At 54.8% G+C, this 22623-nt stretch overlaps 1 protein-coding gene across 10 annotated transcripts in view; it reads right to left on the bottom strand.

Annotated features, from left to right (window-relative positions):
* EPHB1 (EPH receptor B1) overlaps nt 1-22623 on the bottom strand; it is a 321566-nt gene that overhangs the window by 207790 nt on the left and 91153 nt on the right. The gene's annotated exons all lie outside the window — the stretch shown is intronic.

Below are 22623 nucleotides of genomic sequence, written 5' to 3'. Positions count from 1 at the left end.
TATCTGTTCCAAACACCATCCTGTGTGAGGCCAAACTGCTCGCTGGACAACACACTGCTGAAACGATACATGGTGTCCATAATATCTTACCTACCACGCCTGCATACGGTCTATTTTGCCGCTGATTAAACACACACATACACAGGGGCCTGGTTCTGTTGACCCCACAACAGTGCACAACGGGTCTCCCTACGAATGAGAATCTGGCTCGTGTTTAGATCACACTTGACACACATCCTGTGAATTTCACAGCTAGGAAAACAAGGCACTGTCTGGAGGCAGGCTCCGGCAGAGCAGGTGTTGTGCAAGCCTTCTGTCAATGCACCTTCATCGTCCCTCCTGGCAGACAAGAGTCCTTGTGCTGAAATTCTAGTCCTGGGTCTTCCCTAAGCCGGGCCTGCCAAGAACGCCACATCATGTGGTGTTTGTCTCATGTTTGTGTACCAGTGTTTACTAGCCCAGGTGTCATCCATCACAACTTGCACAGATGGTGCCAATCTTTGCCAGTCTGTCCTGCATCCTCTACGGCTAGCTGAGAGGAGACAACTTCTGGAGATGGGGGAAAGTGCCTGTTATTCCATCTCAGCATGCTCATGTGTCATGAGGAGACAGCCGCAACCTCTGCCTCGCCTAGGCAACACCACACTGCCTACCACCGGACGCACCACGCACCATTGTTCAGTGACACGTCCAAAGATGGTGCCGCCGGGATGATTCCAGGAGCCCTTTTTCAACAGCGGCTTCAACCAACTGTAAATCTCAAGAGGTGAAAATCCGCCGAGAGCCTAAAACCCTCTCCTGGGTCTGTCTCGCGCTCACAGACACCTCCGCCCCACCCCGACACAGAACAGCGCGCTGGGCAAAGCGGTACTGACAGGACGTGATGGGGGAAGAGATTTCACTGGAGTTAACAGCCTCTCTGCTGAAGGCCTAATGACCTCTGAATGACTTTGTAGCACCAGAGCGTTCTTATCTACGAGAGAAAGACACGTGATAACACTGCATTCCTATCTCACACGCGAAGCCTTTATAGATCATTGCAATAGTTTGGCTTTTGGCAAGAAATATGAACTTTTCAAAAAGCACTTGTCCCGAAGTGGCGACGAGTCCTGTGGCACCTTATAGACTAACTGAAGCGTAGGAGCATAAGCTTTCGTGGGCAAAGACCCACTTCGTCAGATACCCACGTCGTCAGATGCATGCATCTGACGAAGTGGGTCTTTGCCCACGAAAGCTTATGCTCCTACACTTCGGTTAGTCTATAAGGTGCCACAGGACTCCTCGCCGCTTTTGCAGATTCAGACTAACACGGCTCCCCCTCTGATACTTGCCCCAAAGTGTTTTCCTTGCGCTCAATAGTTGGAAAACTGTTTTAGCAGAGACAATTCAATAAATGCATCAAACTTTGCTCATCTTTAAGTTAAAGCAAACTTCTGAAAACGAGCCAGCGGCTCTGCACTAATTTATGTTTCACATTTGCATTCCCAAAACGTTCAGACACCAACTTTCTCTGCAGAATGTTTCGTTTTGTTCCGCACCCGCCGGATCAACCCACCACACGAGGCTTTGTCTTCCCCTGGGGACGGGGGTTTTGGGATTCTGAGGAGCTTTGATAACCGGACTGAAGGGTTGCTTGGTTTCACTCTAGCTTCTAGTATCGTTTATTACAGGGCTGGCGTAGCAAGAGACTACAGATATATTGACACTGCCAGTATCAATACATTAGCGGAACCATCACAAAAGCCATGTCTCAAAGGGTCATGATGCTCCAGGACATTTCAATCTGGATACCCCGGGCATGCTTTCAAAGGCGGTTAAATGGTACTGCGTACTCACCCACGAGAGACTCGGTGTCATATTTTCACTAGCAAAGAACAAAGTTCTTTAACGAGTTGAAAACGTTCAGGGAGCCAGCCACCGGTGCTATTTTGTCATTTCCAAAACCAAAACATGATTTGCTAAAAACAGGCCTGTGTTTTAAAAACAGCTGATGCCTTGTGGAAAGCTCTGGAAACACAAGCCAAAATAGGAAAGAACAAGTTAAAGAATATTTAATTACATGAGATGTATTCAAGGAGGCAGAGTCTGATGAAATTCATTCTAGGGTACTTAAGGAGCTAGCTGAAGCAATCTCGGAATTGTTAGCAATTATCTTTGAGAAGTCAGGGAGGACGGGGAAGGTACCAGAGAACTGGAGAAGGGCAAACGCAGCATCTATCTTTAAAAGGGGAACGAAAGGCAACAGTCGGACTAACTTGGATGCCTGGAAAGATACTAGAACAAACCATTAAACAAACAACCTGTAAGCGCAGGTCCTGGAGGCTCACAGCGTTAGAAGGAATAGCCAGTGAGGATTTTTCAAGGGCAATAATGCCAAGCCAAGCTCATTTCCCTCTTTGACAGGGTTACGGGCCTAGTGGCTAGGAGGGAAGCAGTAGATGAGAAAGGTCTTGGTTTTAGAAAGACCTTTGGCACGCTTTCATAGGGCAGTCTCATGAGCAAACTCGGGACATGTGGTCCACATGAAGGAACTCTGAGGGGGATGCATCAGTGGCTGACAGGCCACACGTCCTCACAGAGCAGTTACTTAGGGTTTGCCATGCAACGGGGAGCATGTATCTAGTGGGGGTGCACAGGAATTTTGTTAATGGGCTTGGATAATGCGAAGAGCATGCTTATAAAATCTGCAGGTGACACCACACTGGAGGGCAGGGATCGGGTCCAGCGTGACCCTAGACAAATTGGAGGATTCGGGCCAAAAGAAATCTGCTGAGGCTCAACAAGGCCAAGTCCAGGGTCCGGCACGTGGGATGGAAGAATCCCAAGCACTGGTACAGGCTGGGGACCGACTGGCTAAGCAGCAGTTCAGAAAAGGACCTGGGGATTCCAGTGGATGAGAAGCTGGAGACGAGTCAACAGTGTGCCCAGGATATTAGGGTGCATTAGGAGGAGCATTAACAGCATATCCAGAGAGGTGATTATTCCCCTTTACTCGGCTCTGGTGAGGCCACATCTGGAGCATTGCGTCCAGTTCTGGAGACCCCCTTACAGAAAAGATGTGCACGCTTTGGAGCGGGTCCAGCAGAGGGCGACCAAAACGATGAGGGGGCTGGAGCACATGACCCATGAGGAGAAGCTAAGGATTCTGGGCTTATTTCGTCTGCAGAAGAGAAGAGTGAGGGGGGATTTGAGAGCAGCCTTCAACTTCCTGAAGGGAGGTTCTAGTCTGGAGAGAGGCTGTTCTCAGTGGTGGCAGATAGCAGAACAAGGAGCAATGGGCTCAAGCTGCAAGGGAGGAAGGGCGGTCTAGGTTGGACGTTAGGAAAAATTCTTTCCCTAGGAGGGTGGGGAAGCGCTGGGATGGGTTCCCTAGGGAGCTGGTAGAATCTCCATCCTTAAATACCTCTAAGGCCCGGCTTGACAAAGCCCTGGCTGGGATCATTTAGTTGATGCTGGCCCTGCTTTGAGCAGCGGGTTGCACTGGATGGCCTTCGGAGGGCTACTCCATCCCCTTTTCTCCTATGGTCCCATGAAGGGGTCCCCATGTTCACCAACAATAGGGCAAGCAGTAAGAGGCTTTGTCTGCAACACGGGAGTTACATTAAATACCAGGAAAAACTGTCTAGCTCTAAGGGTGGTTAAGTTCAGGAATGGGCTTCCGCAGGAGGTTCTGAAATCCAGCATGGGGGGGTTCCATAGGTTGGACAAACACCTGTCCACGACGGTCTAGGCTGACTTGGTTCTGCCTCAGTGAAAGGAGCCGGACTGGGTGACTTCGAGGTCCCTTCCAGCCCTACGATTCTATGAAACGGTTCATTTTCAACCACGTCCGCCTGTACGCCAGCCTGGAACACGCACCCACGGCCCACGCAGTACATGCCCAGTCCCTCGCTAAGTGCAGCATTCGGTCACAATCGGCTCTCGGGCAGAACTTTTCCACCGCGCTTTTTCATTTTCCAGGTGGAAGACGTGAGTAATTTACACCGTTTCCACTCTTCCACGATGATTTCATGCCTTTCGAGCAAAAGCAATTATCCTCAGACCAACCACCCCCGGGAGAGGCCGAGACAGAGCTGTTTTAAACCCTGCGGCTACGCACTTCAAGAGACGGGTTAAACCAAGTGGAGGCCTCCAATGAGTCAAAGGACCATCTCCTGCACCTGACTGTATGGAAAAGCTCCACTCGTTCCCTGCAGCGCCCGTTTCCTTCCTGCCCCTCTCTAACTCTCTGCTGAGTGTGGGGGGGTTTAGTGTGACTGCAAGCAAGACCAGTCAGCCCACAATCCCACAATCCCTCCTTCCCTCACTGCCTCGGTACTTACGCACATCCCACTGACAGCGCCACTGTTTGGACGGAAGTATCCACACCTTTCACAAATGAGAAACTGAGGCACGGGGGAAATTAAGTGACTAAGTCACAAAGAGCATCAGAGTCAGAGCAGGGAATTGAACCCTGGTCTTCTGTCCCAATCCAGCATTTTATGGGTAGAAAATGGGTCAAGCAGACCCTCCCCTTCCTGCTTGATCCGCGGCACCTCTGTCGATTACCTATGCCAGCCCAGGACAAGAACAGGCAGCGGCTTGGAGGCTACTCTCTGCTTTGCCTGTGTCTCATCGGTATCTTTACAAGAAGTCGCTGACGTCTCTGCCACCCCGGCGACTGCTAACGTGCCAGCCACGCTGCAGCCTGACTCAGCATAGCGGGGAAAGCTGCTTGCATTAGTCACCCGCTGAAAGAGACCCCGCTGCAAGGGAGGACTCAGCGCTGCTCAGCAGCAGCATCTGCCTGACAGTCACCTCCAACGCAGCCAGCCAAGGGGCCTGCGGGCCGGTGGGGGCCAGCCCTGAGACGGGGAGCAACTTGCTGAGCCTGGGGCAAGGTACCCCCTCAAAGGCCAGCAGAAGGGATGCTCCGAGGTACTGTATACCTCGGGACAGGGCAGCACGCTCGCGCCCCGACGGCTGGCGCAAGGGAGAGGATAGGCCCTGGGGGAGCCCCAGGAGAGCCAGCGGGAGAAAGCAGGACTGGCTAATCTGCCGGCCCGGCCGTAGAGGAGACCGTGGGCAGATGGTGCACGTGGGCTTTGGCCAAGCCCCTCACGAGAAGATGCTCAGAAGCAGTGTTAGAACCTGGCTAAGGAATCTGAAAACAGCGCAGGGGCTGTGTCAGTGGGGCCGAGCCCCCCTCCCCGCCTTACTCCATCCGGCCCTCGATGCCCCCGACCATAGATGCCTTTGGAGCTGGCAGCCGGAACCCCCAGAGCAGCGGGGACCTCCGGGAGCTGGCATCCAGGACCCTGAGCTGCTGCGGGACCCCTGGCTGCATCCCCACTGAGGGTGCAAAATCTGGGGTGTGCTGCAGCACCCCTCACTCCCCTACTTCCCGTGCCTCCGGTCTGTTTGCGCCACGCAGCAGGTCAGCAGCAAGGCGACCTGCGGTCCTGCACAAGGCCTTTGCTCGATAATATACGTCATGCTCTGAAAAGGGGGCGTCGCAGCAAAATCTGCAGCTCACACGAGACCAGAGACGGCTGCTAGGATCGCCGGCGGGGCCTAACAAAGCGAGGGAAACACCAGCTGGCTGGCAGCTCACACTGAGCGCTGGCGAGACGTACAACGCCTCCGCCCTGCGGCCACCAACCCACCCTCCCTCTCTCGCAAGGGCTCTCCTACCCCCAGGGACAGGCAAACCAACAGGCAGGCTGACACAATGCTAGTGCCATCGTGTACAACCGCGGCGCCCTCTCCCTGGGCACGTGCTGGGCATTGCCAGCCCTGCACCTCGGGGAAGAGACAGACACGGTCTAGCGAGGGAAACGGAAAGGGTGCCAAGCCTGGGAAGCCTTCTGGGTGAAGAGCTGTAGAAGATCTCCGTGTACTCTCTAGAGGAGATGAACAAGAGGGCTACAGGCTATAGCAGCACCCGGCACGTATCCAGTGGCGTGCAGCAGTACTTCTCTTTTCAAGGAGGAGAGTATCGTTATCCCATGTCACAGGCAGGGAAACTGAGGCACGGAGCGGTGACACCCGCCCTCCCCCAGTTGCCCAAGGTCACTCAGCAGGCCAGCGGAAGGAACGAGCAAGGAGGACAGTCCAGAGCACCTGTTTACACAAAGGCTGTGAATTGGTTGTCAGGCAGGGCGCTGGGCAGAGCCTGCTTAGACCCATGGGGCAGCCCGCTCGCCCTTCTTGTCTGCATCTCAACACGCTCTGCTGGAAGTGAGGACGTTAATTCCCGCCCCGCCCAGGGGTGAGCGAGCATGTTCGGTGCAGGTATCTGCTCCTGGCTGGAGTTCCCTTCGGCTCTTACGGCCCCGTGAAGGACAGGAGGGGAACTCAGCCCAGCCACACAGACCTCTTAGCCCAGCGAGGCAGAACCATCCTCCGCAGGTCTCCTGCTGTCCCATGAGCACCTCCCTTGCTCCTCTGGTTCTGCAGGCTCAGGCGGGTTGCACCTCTGTGCATCCCCTTCTTTGGGTCAGGCCTTGAAACGTGCCTGCTGCGTCGCAGAAACCAAAGGGCATGGCTTGGAACTCGAAGACTTCCCGTGGTGTGGAGAAAGTGGTCTTCTCCAAGACTCTGGAACAACCTCTTCCCACCCTGCTGGCTGGACCAGCCTTCTCTGGCCGGAGCTCTGTCATCCTCCTAGCTTCTGAGGAGCTGCCAATCCACGGGGGCCTGCATTACCTCACCACAGCAGTGTGCAACAGCGTTCCAGGCCGCTGATTTCAAACGGCTCTAGGGAAGTATTCTGTTCGCAGTGTGCACAATGCAGCCATGGGACTCTCGGACACTAGGCCTCATTCAAGCCCAATGCTTACCAGGCTGCGGGAAAGAGCTGTCACGGGCCTGGGAACAGCCAGTGTTCCGGGAGATGGCGCTTTTTTCCTTGACCGAGGGATATAAACTCTCACGCACAGATTGAAGTGGGTGGCCTAGAAGCTAACATTGCCACAGCCTGCCCCCAGTGCCCAAAGCTGGACTTTTTGCTCCCACAGAACACACTGAAACGTAACCCACTTCGAAGCCGGTAATACCAACTGAATGTTTCCCAAATCTGAAACGCCCTTCTCGCTGCTCTCGCTAGCACACAGCTGAGGCCTGTGCTAATCCCAATTCATTTGGCATTGCTATTTCCCAATCAAAACCAGCAAAATACATTTGACACTGTTTTTTCTCTCCAGCTGCAAAACCTTGCGAGGAAGACACCTGCTTATTAAGGGATAGGATTGTGAAAAAAACCAAGCAAATTACGATCATTATCCGAAACCCATTTTAATCCCCTTCCCTCTTTTTTCTCCTAGATCTCCACCTGTCTTCAGAGGAGAATCTGGTTTCAGAAGGGCAGAGTTTGATTGGGCGGGGAGTTTTTCCAGGAGTTCGGTACTGGGATGCTAGACGGTCACAAACTGCTCTTCTTCCTCCCATGCCCAAATCGGCTTAAAACCAAAGGGAGTTAGATGCCCAAGTGCCTATGGGGTCTTCGCCCTGAGCTCCCAAATTCAAACAGTTCCTTCCCTTCAACTTCACTCCAAGCAGCACCACCAGTCGGCGAGATCATAGTCACAAGAGCAGTTTCCAGGCCAGTCAAAGTCCCCTCTTTATATCATCAACTTTTGAAACCCCCCCTCCACAACGGCGACTTCTCAATAAAGGGTTTTCTCCGAGAAGTTATTAAAAACAGAACAGAACACACATATTTTAATAACAATTAGGTGACCCAGGGTTATGAGCTCAGCAGACAAAGCTATAATTATTTAACAACATCGAGTTTAAATGCCAATGAGCCTTAATGAAGCCAAGCTAATTAACCAATTTCAGCAGAATAACTGATTAATACAAAAAAAATCAATGGTCGTAGATGACAAAATAGTTTCTTTTCACGGGTCATTTCCTTGCAGTGATTCTCCGGCACAGCCTCTATTGTATGAAATAAGGTTGGGGGCTGTGCTAACTAAATATTGTGATAATGAAATATTCAGTGGAATGGCTTCTCAGCCATTGAAAGCAAGGGGAACGATTTTGTTTATCGCCAGTATGGTCTATCATTTAAGACCATCGTTTCCCTCTGCGGTTTACCGCAAAGCGCAAAATTCCTGCCGAGGGCCGTGCTTTCCCTGGGATGCCCGGCGACATAGCCGCCCGACTCCCATGGGCAGGAGAACGTGCCACAGGGAGGTGCTATGAGAAACGGGTCACACCCTGAGCCAAACACCCCAGTTGAGTGCACCTCACAGATACGTGCTGTATTGCAATCACTAGCACCCTGCAAAGCCATTCACCTTCCACCCTCCCCTGTTGCTAAAGCAGCCCTGCTTCAGACGTTCTTGGGATAGCCACGTCACGGAAGTTGGCTTAGACAACTCTGCTTTCTTTGGGCTCTGCTTTCTGCCTGCACGGACAGATTTCCGATGGGCACCGATTTCTACAGGACTGGTCATCAGGCTCCGATTCCAGTGTCCAGCTTTAGTGTGGAAACACCTGCGGGATTCCAGTTCACCGAAATGAAATGCAGCCATGCCACCTGCTGCAGGATGGTTTGGGCAACATAAGAAATATGGGCCGCTGGTCCCCTCCCATCCTCAAGAAACATAATCCAGGGAGGTGGAAACTCTCCAACAGGGAAGTGAAAAAATGGACCATATGGTCCACACGCTTTCTGGAGTTTTCTTATTAGACTGACAATTTAGAAACAAGACTAATGGCCAGTTTCCAGATTTGGCACCATTTTCGGATGGCAGCTTTCTCCCGCAATTGAAGAACAAGGAGGAAAAGCAGACCCTGTGTCGTTACCATTCACTGCACAGCATTACCGCAGGAAATTACAAATTAGCTTTTCAGCAAAAGATACCGTGAGTTTAGATTAGAGAAACTACAGAACCTTTCAACCCATTTATCAAAGTTCTTGCAATTTCCAGTCCCAGGGAAATGAAACAATAGTAAGGACTTGGCACCCAAGTTGATATCTCCCCGGTACACTTCCATCATGTAAAGTTTTGTTTAGAAAAGCACAGATCCTTTGGCTCTTGCTAACACCTGGCCAGGTTTTCTTACCGTTTCTCTTTATGTGCATCCCTGGAAAACTGAGGGGGATGAAAATCATTCATGGCTGGGACACATCAAATTGGCCATGCAAGAGGGGCAGGCCAACTGTATCTGTGGAGCAATGAACCTAGCGCTACAGATAAGGGAAGGGCATGTAAGACACCCCACCTCATAAGGGATGGCATTTCTAGCAGATCTGTGAAGAGTCTCCCCTGCGTGATCTACAGAAGCAATTCAGGCAGCTCACTCGGAAGCTGCCTGTATTTTTAGAGTCAAAGGCCGGACTGTAATAACAATCAGATTAGCATTCCAACGCCCTCCAGCAGCAGCGCTCTTCAAGAGGATTCCCTCCCCGCTTCCTATTGACTCCGAGGCCGCGGGACTGGACGGCACTGCTCCGGCCCACACCAGCTCAGCTTCCTGTCCCCTCGGGATCCATCGCCAGGTACGGGGAGGCGAGACAATAAACGTTCCTACACAGATCAGAACACTCCTGGCCGCAACTGTTCCACAGAGTTGTTTGGGAATGTCATCGCCATTTCCCCCCTTTCTCAATAGCTCACAAAGAGTCGCTTGGGAACGTTTGGCAGGTGGATGGCATTAGCCCTGCTGCGCTGCTCCGGCTCCGGGCTGAGTGAAAGCGATGGGTCCCACGTTTCGGATGCTGCGGGGGAGAGGACGCGATTGCAAACGGCTGTGCAGCAACTCTCCATGCGTCCCGCGGCCTTCTGCAAGGTCCCAGGCACACAGATCTTGCCGGCTCACCCCTTTGCAGAGTGGGCAAGGTCCAGCCGGCGCGTTTTCCAACTCGAACGCACAAAACGAATTGCAGTGCCCAACCGGCTCTGCCTCGCAGCCCAGGGACAAGTCCCGGGGTGTGTACGTGTAGGTAGATGGAGCGGCGCAGCAGCTGGCAAGCTTCAGTACTTTAATGACTTCTCACTGCTCGTGAAGCAGGCTGCTAATGGCTGCTGCTCAGGTGCAGAGGGGCAGGGCAGCACTAGGAGCTTCCCTACTCTCTGCATCTGTGCTCAGGAGACAGGTGCACAGCAGCCCTTGGCCCCCCAGCTGCAGAGGGGCGTGCACGAGGCACGTGCTCAAAGGTCGTAGCAGCAGCTGCGCTCAGTGCTCACACGCCCAGGGCTCGCACGCCCAGGGCGCACGTGTCCGAATCTTCCGCCGGTCGTGGAGATCCCCGGACCGCATTGCTGAGCAGCACAGTCCCGCCGCGAGAGCCTGAGGCCCCACGGCGCTGCCCCGCCCTCACGGAACCAACGGCTCCCAAGCCGGGCTAGTCCTGACACCCTTGGCTGCACGGGCAATGGTCTCATCCTGGCAGCCAGCCCGGCCCAGCCTAGCTCAGAACCTGCCTCCGCCCCTCACAGCAAGCCACGGCCCTCGCTCAGGAACATCCGCCCGTCTCTGCCAGGCTCAGCAATCCCCACCCCCGCCCCACCACAGGCTCTTTCTGCCCGGCTGGACCTGCCATTGCCATGAACACACAGCTGAGAAGCCCCTGATCTGGGCCCAGGCCCTCCCGCCAGGTTCAGAAACCTCCCCCTTTGCCCTCTACAGCAGTGAGGGGCAGCCTGCGCCCCCTCAGGGTTCCACACGCAGCCCACAAGACATTGTGTTCCCGCTGCTCATGCGGGGCTGCCAGATTCCGCTGGGTTTCCTCCACGTAGGTTTTCCCTACCGATACTGCTAAAGTGACACGCGCTTAAAGCAAAGGCCCGAGAAGGGAGGCGGGGGCTGATTGCACACAGCATTGGCTGGGAGAGCCGGGCGTTCCCGCTGCAGCCAATCCCAGCGCTGCCACCATTCCATCGGCAAACACTGCAACATTCTAGGGACGCCAGCACAGGGAGCAGAACGACACTCCTGCGGCCCACTGGGAAGAGGAGGCCACCCATGCAGCCCACTCACGAGCCTACTTGCCCCTCGCTGCTCAGCAGCCTCCCAAATTCCCATCAGCAGGGTCCCCTGTCAGCTGGGCACCTGTGCAGCCGCTCAGAAGAGATGCAGGCACCGCCCAGCTGATTAACAGAGCACCCCCAGCTCGTGTTTCTGCGGGTGATGCACATTTGCACACACCGTGGTTTGCATAAAAAATGCCCTTCATGCATGAATGGAAAAGGTTAAAGGAAACAGCGCTGATCCGAGGCTCAGTTCAAAACTCTTCCCACTCCTGCCTGCCTCGCCATGCTCAGCCCACGCTCCCCACGCCGCACAGCTCTGCAACCCCAACCTGCTGCTGGGCATGGAGGAGCCGGAGCTGGGGCGGCAGCGGGGAGACTGTGGTTACAGCGAGCGCTATGCTAACCTCTGGAGGACTCACCTGAACTAGTGCTGCATGACTCTTGACATGGCCACAGTATCGCATGTCTCATTGGGGAGTCCCCAGTGGCAGCGGGTGGTACTTCCACCCACGGCTGCCACCTGGGAGCAACCGCCCCTCCCACGAGCTTCCCCAGAGTGGTACTGCAACTGCTGTAACAGCCGTTACGGCGTCCACAGCCTGGCTGACAGCTAAGGCTCTGCTGATGCAGATACAAGACCTGAGGTCTGAGATCAAACCACTGATTGGCCAAGGACAAGTAGCTGCCTTCTCCACCCAAGATTAATGAGCGTGTGGGGGGGGGAGCCAACGGGGTTGGGCCCTGCCCTGGCACTGAGCGCACCATATGAAAGAAGGCACTTAGCTGCTTAGCCCCTGGGGCAGAAACTGCCTTTTTGTTCTGTGTTTGTACAGCACCTAGCGCAACAGGGTTATGATCCATCTAATCACAGCAACCAATCCTGGGGTGTAATACGTCAGCCTCATTGCGGGCACTGGACTTAGGGTGCAGGTGTGAGGTGGTGCTGGTGGCCTGCCGTGGACACTAGGTCACACCAGCTGGTCCAGTGGCTCCTTCTGGCCTTAAATTCTAGGACTGGCACAAAACCGCCCTAACTTAGTAACTCCCTCGCATCTCCCAAGGCCTGTCATCGTTTGGGTCTGTCTTTCGGGACGTTCCTCGGGGCCTGTGCAAGCTTTCACCTCTTGGCCCCTCCACTGTTGCCCCCAAGGTGGAGTCCGCAGTGCGCTTGTGCTGCAGATCAGCAGTACACTGGCCAGGGTGCGCTGGCCCAGAATGCATCTGGCCTAGCCCCGGCGCTAGCCAGTGGTGTCGCTCCCAGCCTGCCCAAGCCCCAGAGCGGAAGATCTGCATATGAATTCAGCGCTCTCCCAGGCACAGCTGTATCAAGGCCATCGCCGCTGCGAGTCGAGTCTTGTTTACGTAGCAGAGGAACAAAAATTCTCCGCGCAGCCTTTTCAGCTCTGAACAATAAGGGAGCGTGTGAGTCACGGGGGTCAGCTGTAGCCTAGGAGGAGCTTTCTCACTGTTCTCGGTAATGCCACAGCACATGGGCCCGCGCTATGGGATGTGAATGGGACCTGGTACCAGCTAGTGCATAATGTCACAGGTGAGGCGGTCCTGACTCGCCCCCTCCCCCGCCAAGCACGGACTATTTTAAATGGCTAAATACCACCAGGTGCCAATATTCCTTCCCCTTTCCCTGTCCAGCCCAGCCCCCTCCCCCCGCCCACCCGCGCTTCTGCAATACCCAAGGATGTGAGCCTGGAAATGGAAACAATATAAATAGCCTGGCTCGACACACAATAGCAGCGTTGTGGATGGGGAATTGTTCAAGAGGCCAGCTGTGTTGTTTCCACCCGCGCTGGATGTGTCGCCGAGAATGTGCAATACGAGTTCCCCTTGGATGGGCTACAAAGCCCCGTCGAGAGCAGATCTGTTCCCTCTCACGAAGCCGGGGGGCTGCCAAAGGAGCGCGTCAAGGGAGTCCCCTGCTAGTTTGGGTCCACCAGGTGCCCGCGTGCGAGAGGAAGGGGATTCGGAAGAGCACTGGGGCAATGGCTCAAGGTTCAAAGGGCAGAGAGGAATCTTTGGGGAGCAAGAAGGGGCATTGGTGGAGACTGGCCAGCCCCTTCCTGCGACAGCCTCACATGCAGGAACGCTAGTCCAGCAGAGATGGGTTCTGATTCTGCTCTGTCCCAGGGCTACTAGATGAATTGGGATTGGCCCATGCCTCGGTTTCCCGATCTGTAGAATGGGGATAATGAAACGGGCACCTCTGTGAAGCACTTGGAGATGAAGTCTAACTTCAGTACCGGGCAAATTAGTCGAAACAATAGTAAAGAATAAAATTGTGAAGCATGTAGAAGAGCATAATTTATTGGACAAAAGTCAACATGGTTTCTGTAAAGGGAAATCCTGTCTTACTAATCTGTTAGAGTTCTTTGAAGGGGTTAACAAACATGCGGACAAGGGGGATCCAGTAGATATGGTATACTTGGATTTTCAGAAAGCCTTTGACAAGGTCCCTCACCAAAGGCTGTTGTGTCAATTACATGGCCATGGGATAAGGGGGAAGGTCCTTTCTTGGATTGAGAACTGGTTAAAAGACAGGAAACAAAGGGTAGGAATAAATGGTACATTTTCAGATTGGAGAGGGGTAACTAGTGGTGTTCCCCAAGGGTCAGTCCTGGGACCAATCCTTTTCAACTTATTCATAAATGATCTGGAGAAAGGGGTAAGCAGGGAGGTGGTAAAGTTTGCAGATGATACCAAACTGTTTAGGATAGTCAAGACAGAAGCAGACTGTGAGGGACTCCAAGATGATCTCACCAAACTGAGTGATTGGGCAACAAAATGGCAAATGAAATTTAATGTGGATAAGTGTAAAGTAATGCACATCGGGAAAAATAACCCCCAACTATACGTACAGTATGATGGGGGCTAATTTGGCTACGACAAATCAGGAAAGAGATCTTGGAGTTATCGTGGACAGTTCTCTGAAAACTTCCACGCAGTGTGCAGCGGCGGTCAAAAAGGCAAATAGGATGCTGGGAATTATTAAGAAAGGGATAGAAAATAAGACCCAGAATATCCTACTGCCCCTGTATAAAACTATGGGACGCCCACATCTGGAATACTGTGTACAGATGTGGTCTCCTCACCTCAAAAAAGATATTTTGGCCTTGGAAAGGGTTCAGAAAAGGGCAACTAAAATGATTAGGGGTTTGGAACGGGTCCCATATGAGGAGAGGTTAAAGCGACTGGGACTTTTCAGTTTAGAAAAGAGGAGACTGAGGGGGGATATGACAGAGGTCTATAAAATCATGAGTGATGTGGAGAGGGTGCATAAAGAAAAGTTATTTATTAGTTCCCTAAATAGAAGAACTAGAGGACACCAAATGAAATTAATTGGGAGCAGGTTTAAAACTAATAAAAGAAAGTTCTTCTTCACACAGCATGTAGTCAACCTGTGGAACTCCTTGCCAGAGGAGGCTGTGAAGGCTAGGACTATAATAGAGTTTAAAGAGAAGCTAGATAATTTCATGGAGGTTAGGTCCATAAAAGGCTATTAGCCAGGGGATAAAATGGTGTCCTTGGCCTCTGTTTGTCAGAGGCTGGAGAGGGATGGCAGGAGACAAATCGCTTGATCATTGTCTTTGGTCCACCCCCTCCGGGGCACCTGGTGCTGGCCACTGTGGGCAGACAGGCTACTGGGCTAGATGGACCTTTGGTCTGACCCAGTACGGCCGTTCTTATGTTCTTATGTAACCGTGACGACAAGCACTGGGTAAGAGCTCAGGGCGATTGCCCATCTACATGGACTAAGGACACCAGAGATTTCCAACCTGCAACATCAGGGTGAGCAAGATCCGGCGCACCAAGCCGCCAGACCCGGGACACCTCGCCGAGGCCCTCAGGCAGGGAGCAACCAGAGGAGTTGAGAAATGCTGGGGGCACTTGGTGCAGAGACCCAGCAGAGTTTCTCAGCTCCTACTGGTAAATGGGGTGTTCAGCAGGATTACACCCTCGGAGCTGTTTCCCCTTTGACAAGTCGCCATGGCTCTAGGCCAGTGTTTCTTAAACACCAGTGTGCCTCGGAGAACAACAGAGTTCAAAATGGCCACCCTTAAGGGGCAGGCGACTTTTTTCCCCCAGCCTCTTTTTTTTTGCTCAACAAAAAAATCCTTGGTGTTCCTCATAAAAAAAAAATGGTGTTCCTCGGTCTTAAAAAAAGTTTAAGAAACACTGATCTAGGCACTAATCACAGCGGGAGCCATAACACCTGCCTCCGGGGTCCAGGCTGCAAGTGGTCCCACGCCAAGCTGTGCTCTCAGCCCCTCTGCCCTGAGGGCAGGCCCTGTGCAGGCCGGCCTGCCAGCCCCGGACGGGCGGGGGAGCCTGTGTGCGGAACTGGCACGGCTGCTATGGCATCTCAGCTTCCCCGTTATAAAGAGCCCTTCCACTCTGCCGGGGACTAGCCCCTGTCTGCAGCAGAGAAGAGGCAGGAGGATGAACCCGGACAAAGGGCCCGGCGGTGTGAGCGTCGGCCTGGGGGTAACCAAGTGGGGGTGCAGGCTCAGCTGGATTTTTGGTGGTGGTGCAGAGCACCCATGGAGGGCCCGTCGTGCTAGGAACGGTCCTCACACACACAGTAACAGACGGTCCCGCCCCCTTGTAAGCCGGGCACTTTGTGTGGCTGGGCTCAGGAGTGATTCCAAATGCCGCTCAGCTGAGTAGCGGAACACCCACAGCTGTTTCTGTTTCTACCGGTGGTGCACGCTCGCAGATCAAAAACGTACGCCGTGTATGGATGGAAAATTTCCGCCCACGGCTGGCAAAGAGTAGCGGGGACTTTGGTGCCCCCTCTCGGATGCGACGAGAGACGGGAGCGGACACAGCGAGGGGCGGGCGCAGAGCAGCGAGGGGCAGGCTGATAAAAGTAGCAAGCCGGGGATGGGTCTAAACCGGGGACCTGCCTGCGTTCAGGAAAGGTGGGCGAGGAGGCGGCAGAGCGGATCCCGCGTACACGGCCGTGCCACGCAGGGAGCAAGGCAGGGCCGGTCAGGCACTCTTGGGATCGGGCCCAGAGCTGCCCGGTGTTCACCTATACAACGCTCAGGGCCAGTGGGGGGCCCAGGGACGGGCCGTGCAGAGCCAGCGCGCTGAGCTCCCAATGCTGGCCAAGAGGCACCTCTCCACAGGGAGCCCGGCCTGCAGCGAGGGGTGAAGGCAGGCCAGCCCCTTTGCACATGGGAACGAGCGCAAGGGGCCCCCTCCCACCCTGCCCTCACCCAGGACCAGGCCCCTCTCCGTCCAGGGTGGAGCAAGGGCTGGAGGCCAGCGACCGTAGGGCACTCACCCCCTCTGGATCCAGCCCCTTGGCCGAAGCAGCCACTCTTGCTGCACTAAAGCCCACAAGGCAGGCAGCTTCTGTGGGACTCGGGGTGTGCAGGGACCCGGACTGGCACAGTGCACAGGAGGCAGTGGCATGCAGGGAGCCGGCAGGAGCCAACCCGTCGGCTGCTAGCCATGCCGTTGGGCAGAGGCTGCCCGCAGCCCGGGGAAGCAAAGAGCTGGCCAGGCAGAGCAGCAGGAAGGATCTGGCGAGCCCGGATCTGGCCTGTCGGGCTACAGGACCCCAGAGCCCAGCTCCTGTGCTGGGGGGGGGGCTCGACGGCCTCTGGAGAAGGCGCTGCAGCTTGTCTTGAGCCAGAAGGTCTTCTCCACAAAGCCGCTCCAGTGCTGGGGAGGGACCCGGAAGTTGTGTTTCTCCCCAAGGGGCGCCAGAGGAGGAGAGAGCTGGTGGATGCCAGGCGAAGAGGCGCCGGCAGGGAGGCTGCCCACAGGACACATCTGGCCTTGGACCCGAGCTCTCTCAGGGTTAATTCCTCAGCCGGGCCCTTGGTGCTGAACAGAGGAGGAGGACAATGAAGAGGGGGAGGATGAAGGGGGGAGGGGGAATAGGTGGAACCTGGAATGGCAGAGACTGGATCTCATGGGAAGAGAGCAACAGACAAAACTGATTCTCATCTGACCGGCTGGCATCTTGGGAACCCCCACCGAACTCTGGCTTCCGAGGCGCATCCCCGGTCCATTCCAACCCCCTAGCGCTAGACTAACTGGGATTCGATTAGGATCAGCTAACACCAGAGACCAAGAGAAACAGCCTTTCCTGAGTGACTGCAGGGTGGGGAAAGCTCAGCATTCATGCTCATTATCGGCTTTTTAGAGCTGTCTCTTCCCTTCACAAACTGCAAAAATATTAGCACAAACAGCCAGGCGTCCAACAAGAAAATAATTGGTTTGGCAAACCCATCCGATGCAAATCCAGCGGCTTTTCTGAAGCGCGCCTGAGAGACACGCCAGCACGTGCCGGGAGGTTGGCCTCCTGCGGGCCCGTCGAGTAGTCGCACCAGCAGCACTTCGCTGATGACCAAGAGAAGTGTCTGCAGAGCGAGGAATTGTTTGACGCTCTCTGCAAGCGAAAGGGCTCCCGGCACACACAGCGGGGGAATCAGCCCAGACGGAGAGGGACGGTAAGTCCTCGGCCACACTTTAGGGGGAACGGCACGGCGCCAAGCCCCGCTGTCTGATAAGGAAAGGAGGAAAGCAATCCTCATGCTGCAGGTGACTGAGAAGCCAATGTGATATTTACGTGACCTTCCATGGGCAGCGCGCCGTACCCAGGAAAGGGCAGAGCGCATCCAGAGCTCTCTCTGCTCTGCCGACGCTTCAGCGGCTCCCCTGTGGGATTTGGGGATGCCATTCTCATAGGAGTCCAAGGGGGTTCCGCGCTCCAGCCTCAGCTCAGTGGGATCCCCAGAATCCGCTGGAAACCCCCTGGCCCCACTGGGCTCCCTGCATACTGAGAGGCAGAGGAGTGTGATGTAGGGGGCTAGCCCCTGCTCATGAGCCGGGGCCTAAGTCTGACACAAACTTCCTATGCAACCTCAGCTCCTTGCTTCTTCTCTCCGTGTCTCAGTGCCGCCCCCCGCCCACCGGGATAAAAACCCTCCCTCACGCGGTCAAGTCAAATGGTAAGTTCTTTGGGGCAGGCCCTGGCTGGCTGCAGCGGCGGAGGAAGCAAAGTTTCTACCCTGAGCTAGCGGAGTCTCTAGGAAAACAACCTCCTAGACAGCGAAAGGAACCGGTGTTCTGCATCCTTAATCTCATAAGTGAAACCCTTACACAAAGCGAATTGAGAAGACTTATGTAAGCTCCATAAAAAGGTGTTTTCTTTATATGACCATACCAGGAGACATTCTTTTTAACTTCAAATCCGGCCAATCAATCGCTCTGCTCTACTTCAGAAATTCTCCATCCCAAATTTTCTTTTAAACCTGAAATCTCTCCCAGGGTATTACTTTACTATCAAAGTAATTTCCTCAGTAGAGTAGAAATAATAATGTTCTTCTTCGACAGGTTTGGTTAAGAGGGGATTATGATTAAAGTTGTCAAGAGTCTAAGAGGGACCGCACGGCACGGGGAGTCATAAAGAGGCACTTGGAACTAATTTAAAAGCCCCATTACTCTGGAACCCAGGCAGAAGCAGCGGCAGGTGAAAAGTGCTCATAGGAAGGGAACACGTCTTCCCACGGAGCTCAGGGAGTTGGGACTTGCCTCGTGCTCAGAGAAGGAGCCATTTTGATACCACTTCCAAGAAAGGGCGAGTCGGGTACTAACGGGGAAAGCAGCCCCCTCTGCCTGCAGCGCTGAGAAACGGTCCTTCCTCGTGCAGCGCCCCAGGACAGCGCCGGGGAACGGACAGCCACTGGGCTGGGTCCTCCCACGAAGACAGAGTCTCTGCCCCAAGCCGCTTACAGGATAAGTAGCCCCGGTGGACAAATGGCGGGAGGGATCAGAGGCTGCCGTGTATGGAGCCCCAGGGTCTGCAGGTGGAGCCTAATTTGTCCCAAAGGCTCCGCCCCTCCATGCGAAATCGCGACAGGATCCACGCAGGAGAGAGGCTGAAAACCACTGCCCTAGGCGACCCTGGGGATGCGCCAGAAAGCCAGCCTGACCTGATCTCCCCCAGGGTCCATTAGCCCGCAGTGAGCCATCGCTGAGCTCCCCCCCAGCCCTGCCGCTGAGGCTCGCGGCGGCTAGGCCCCGCCCCGCCCCCTCCCCAGGAGGCTTTGTGGGGTGGACGGGGCTTGCTGCACGCTCCCACCTGCGGGGGAGGAGGCCTGGGCATGCCTGGAGAAGGGAGTGTGCATGCTCCGGCCGGCTGCTTTTCTCACTTTCCCGCCGCCCATCCAGTCCCCCTTTGGTTTCAATTCTCAGCTCTCCCTCGTAAAACCTTGCAGGCGCCGCGGAGAGCCGGGCTGCACGTTCTGCAAGCATGCCATGCCGCCCAGCCCGAGGAAGGGGCTCCGTGCGGCTGCCCCCTTGCCCCAGAGGGGCAGACTCCACACTAGCCCTGTGGCTTTCCCCCTCCCTGCCCAGTTCCCCTGACAACTGTTACTGTCCCCTCCTGTAGCTCACCCCAGGAGGACGGGAGCTCCTTCCACCCTCGCCCAAGCCAGCCCCTTGTGAATGGCCCCAGAACGGATGCAGGGCAGGACAATGACGCCCCCAGGTGACAAAAGGAATCACAGCCCTGCAACACGGGCAGAGGTAAACGCTTGCTGCCAATCACAACCAGCCTGGCTCTGAAAGAATCACCCGGCCAAGGACTCCAGGGCTATAATCTCACAGCCAGCCCTGCCCTCGGTCACGGGACTTCCGCTTGCACGGAAAAAGGGCCATTCGGGAGCGTCCTTCTGGGAAAACTCAATAGCAGACAATAGGCCTGACAACTCCCTGGCCACGCCGCAGCACTGGCTCGAAACACGCTTCCCAGGACAGGGTCCCCCAGAGCAGCCATCCCACGCACCAGAGGAAGTGGGGAAAACCCAGCGCAGGGCCCTGGACTTGACGGCTAGGTCGGAACGCCTCGCCCAAGGGGGCGGAACGAAGGGTGCCTGGCCAGCCTTAGCTCTGGCGTTCGCTAACTTCCGAGTGCTTGACTTTGCTACCTTCCGTCCTGTGCTTTTAACCCAGTTTGCTATATGTTTAAACCCATAATTCATGCTTCAATCTAGAGTGGGGTTTACATGCAGGATAAATGAGGCTCTGAGTTACTGCTGATTTCTTATATAGTTCTACAGAGAGGAGGCTGATCCGTTGAGTGCTCTGCGCGTTTACCCAGCTGCATAGCTACACAAAGAAAGAGAGGGAGGGGAGCAGTCAGTGCTCAGACACTAAGTGCTGGCCTCCCAAAATTACCCGAGATATTTTTTCATACCCAGCAGAGTTTGAATCCCTGAATTTCTCACCTACAGCCCCACTCACAATTGCCATCAGACACCTAGACTAGGGATGTAATAGTGTAGTCAATTAACCAGTTAGCAAAAGCTTATCGGTTAATGCTAGACTACACGCATTTGCTCCCCCCGCCAGTACATTTTTTAGCAGGCTGGCCAGCAGGACCTACCCCCCGCCGTGGCTGGTCCAGGACCTACCCCCCCCCTCCTCCCGCGGCTGGTCCAGGACCCACCCACCCCCTGCGGCTGGTCCAGGACCTACCCCCCTCTGCGGCTGGTCCAGGACCTACCCCCCTCTGCGGCTGGTCCAGGACCTACCCCCCCTGCGGCTGGTCCAGGACCTACCCCCCTGTCCAGGACCTACCCCCACTGCAGATCTGCATTTAAAATGTATTAGGAGCGTGGCAGCCAGGAAGCCCGTCTCAGGAGCTAAGGGACAGGGGCTGCTGCCACCCCACACTGCCCTGTGTCAGAGGCAGCAATGTGGGGAGATAGGTAGCCGGTCCGTGAGGGGAGCTGGTTTTTAAACAGGCTGCCCTCGCGGACCAGCTCCCGCCTGGCACCCCGCACGGCTGCCTCTGATAGACATGCAGCAGTGTGGAGTGACAGGGGGCTCCTTGGGAGTGGGGCCGGAGCGCACTGGCTGCCGGCCCCGCCCCCAGGGACTCTAGAATAATCAAGTATCCAATAACAATTCATGAGGTTGCTCGACTATTCCATTCACCGATATTTAACATCCCTACCTAGACTATTTTACAGATCGACTCCTTATTTGGAGGCTGTCACCAATGTAAACACAAACAAATAGCATCACTCTTTTCCTAGGGCAACCCTTAGTCGGCTGGCACTAATTAGCATAATTAACATGAGTACCTCCATTGGCTTTAGGGGGACTTCTCACGTCACCTGGGGGCGTGCCAACCGTCGTACGGGTAGCTCAATCTACCCCACAGTCATGTATCAAACGGGACCTGGAGAGACTACATTTAACAAACACAAACCATGCCTTCCACAGAAACACACGGTTTGAGCTAGGGACTTGTGGCACAGTTACGGCACAACCTGCATGTCTGTGGCCCTGCCACGCATGACTCATGTGGTCACCCGAAAGGAATGCTCCTAAATTAACCATTATTCATGTCCACGAGCTGCACACCGAGTCCAGACACAGTCATCTTGCAGAGGTCTCCATACACATATGCCAGACACGGAGACCATAGTCTTGGAGTTAAAAGCCAAGCGTGCCCAAGAATCAAGGCTTAGAGCGTGAGCTCCGCCCTGCTGAGGTTACTTTTACAAGTCCAGGGGCAATCGTTTTGCCCTAAGAACCACCCTATGGCCATTCGGTGTGACAACACGCAGTAAGCACGTCACAGAGCGGTGCCCACGTCCGCGCCTTTACACCCACCGCAAGAAACCGTGCACATCAAAAGACAATGCCACAAATTTCCTCGTGATCATGTGGCCGAGCTGGGTGTCTGTGATGAACAGGGCAATTCTGTGCAGGATCTGGGGTACTGTTTAGGCTCTTGCAGCCTACAGGAGTTGGCTAGGTAAAATATAGGTCTGGATTAAGGCTGCAAAGGAAAAGCTACAGGCCAGTAAGCTCAGCCAAACAAGTCCTCGGGCCCAAGGAAAGATCTGACATAAGCAGCCAGTCAGCCAGCGATGCTGTATCGAAGGCATTAGGAGATGAAATGCTGCAGGGAGGAAAGTAAGTTAAAACTGCTGAAATTTAGCAAATGCATGCGGCAGTGTGCCAGTTCCAGCCAGCGAGGGTATTCGGGGGATTCTGCAGGCATAGGGTGTCAGCAATATGCTAACCACAAGTTGTCATGGTGACAGAGTGTTGCACATGTTAATGAGTAGACGGGGCCTATGGAAAAAGGGGCACCGCAAAGTCAGAGGGCAAAGAAATACAAATAAGGAACGTGGCTGACTCCCCTAGTGACTATCCCCAGGCGAAGCGGCCCCGGGCGAGGAGGGGGGAGGGTGCCATTTTCGGCCCTTCGGGAAGGCACGGCCTGACTCGCGGGCGGCTCAGGGGACAGCCGGAGCTCACATGTTCCCTTGCTGCGAGTGTAGCTCTGCTAACAGCTCATCGCGCCATGCCCAGCCTAATGGAAATCCTAACCCTGGGCCGGCACCTAGCCAAGGTCAGCGGGAATTCTTACTTGAGCAGTCTAATACATACACAGTCAACAGGCCAGGGCTGCGTGCAAGTGACCATGGCCCGGCGGGAGCGGAGACTTGGGGGTGTACAGGTACAGTCACTCAGGCTGTAACCCCAGCGAGACAGCCCCTGGGAGACGCTCGCACTCTGTGGGCGCCAGAGACCGGACGTTTGGATAAGCGGCCTGAGTTGAAACTGAGTTTAAAGGGCCTCTGTTGGGGGGAGTGGGACACACCTC

The sequence above is a fragment of the Pelodiscus sinensis genome, chromosome 10 (assembly GCF_049634645.1).
Source record: "Pelodiscus sinensis isolate JC-2024 chromosome 10, ASM4963464v1, whole genome shotgun sequence".
In the NCBI taxonomy this organism is placed as follows: Eukaryota; Metazoa; Chordata; order Testudines; family Trionychidae; genus Pelodiscus; species Pelodiscus sinensis.
Note: the sequence above shows the minus strand (reverse complement) of the source record. Positions and strands in the feature narration are given on the sequence as shown.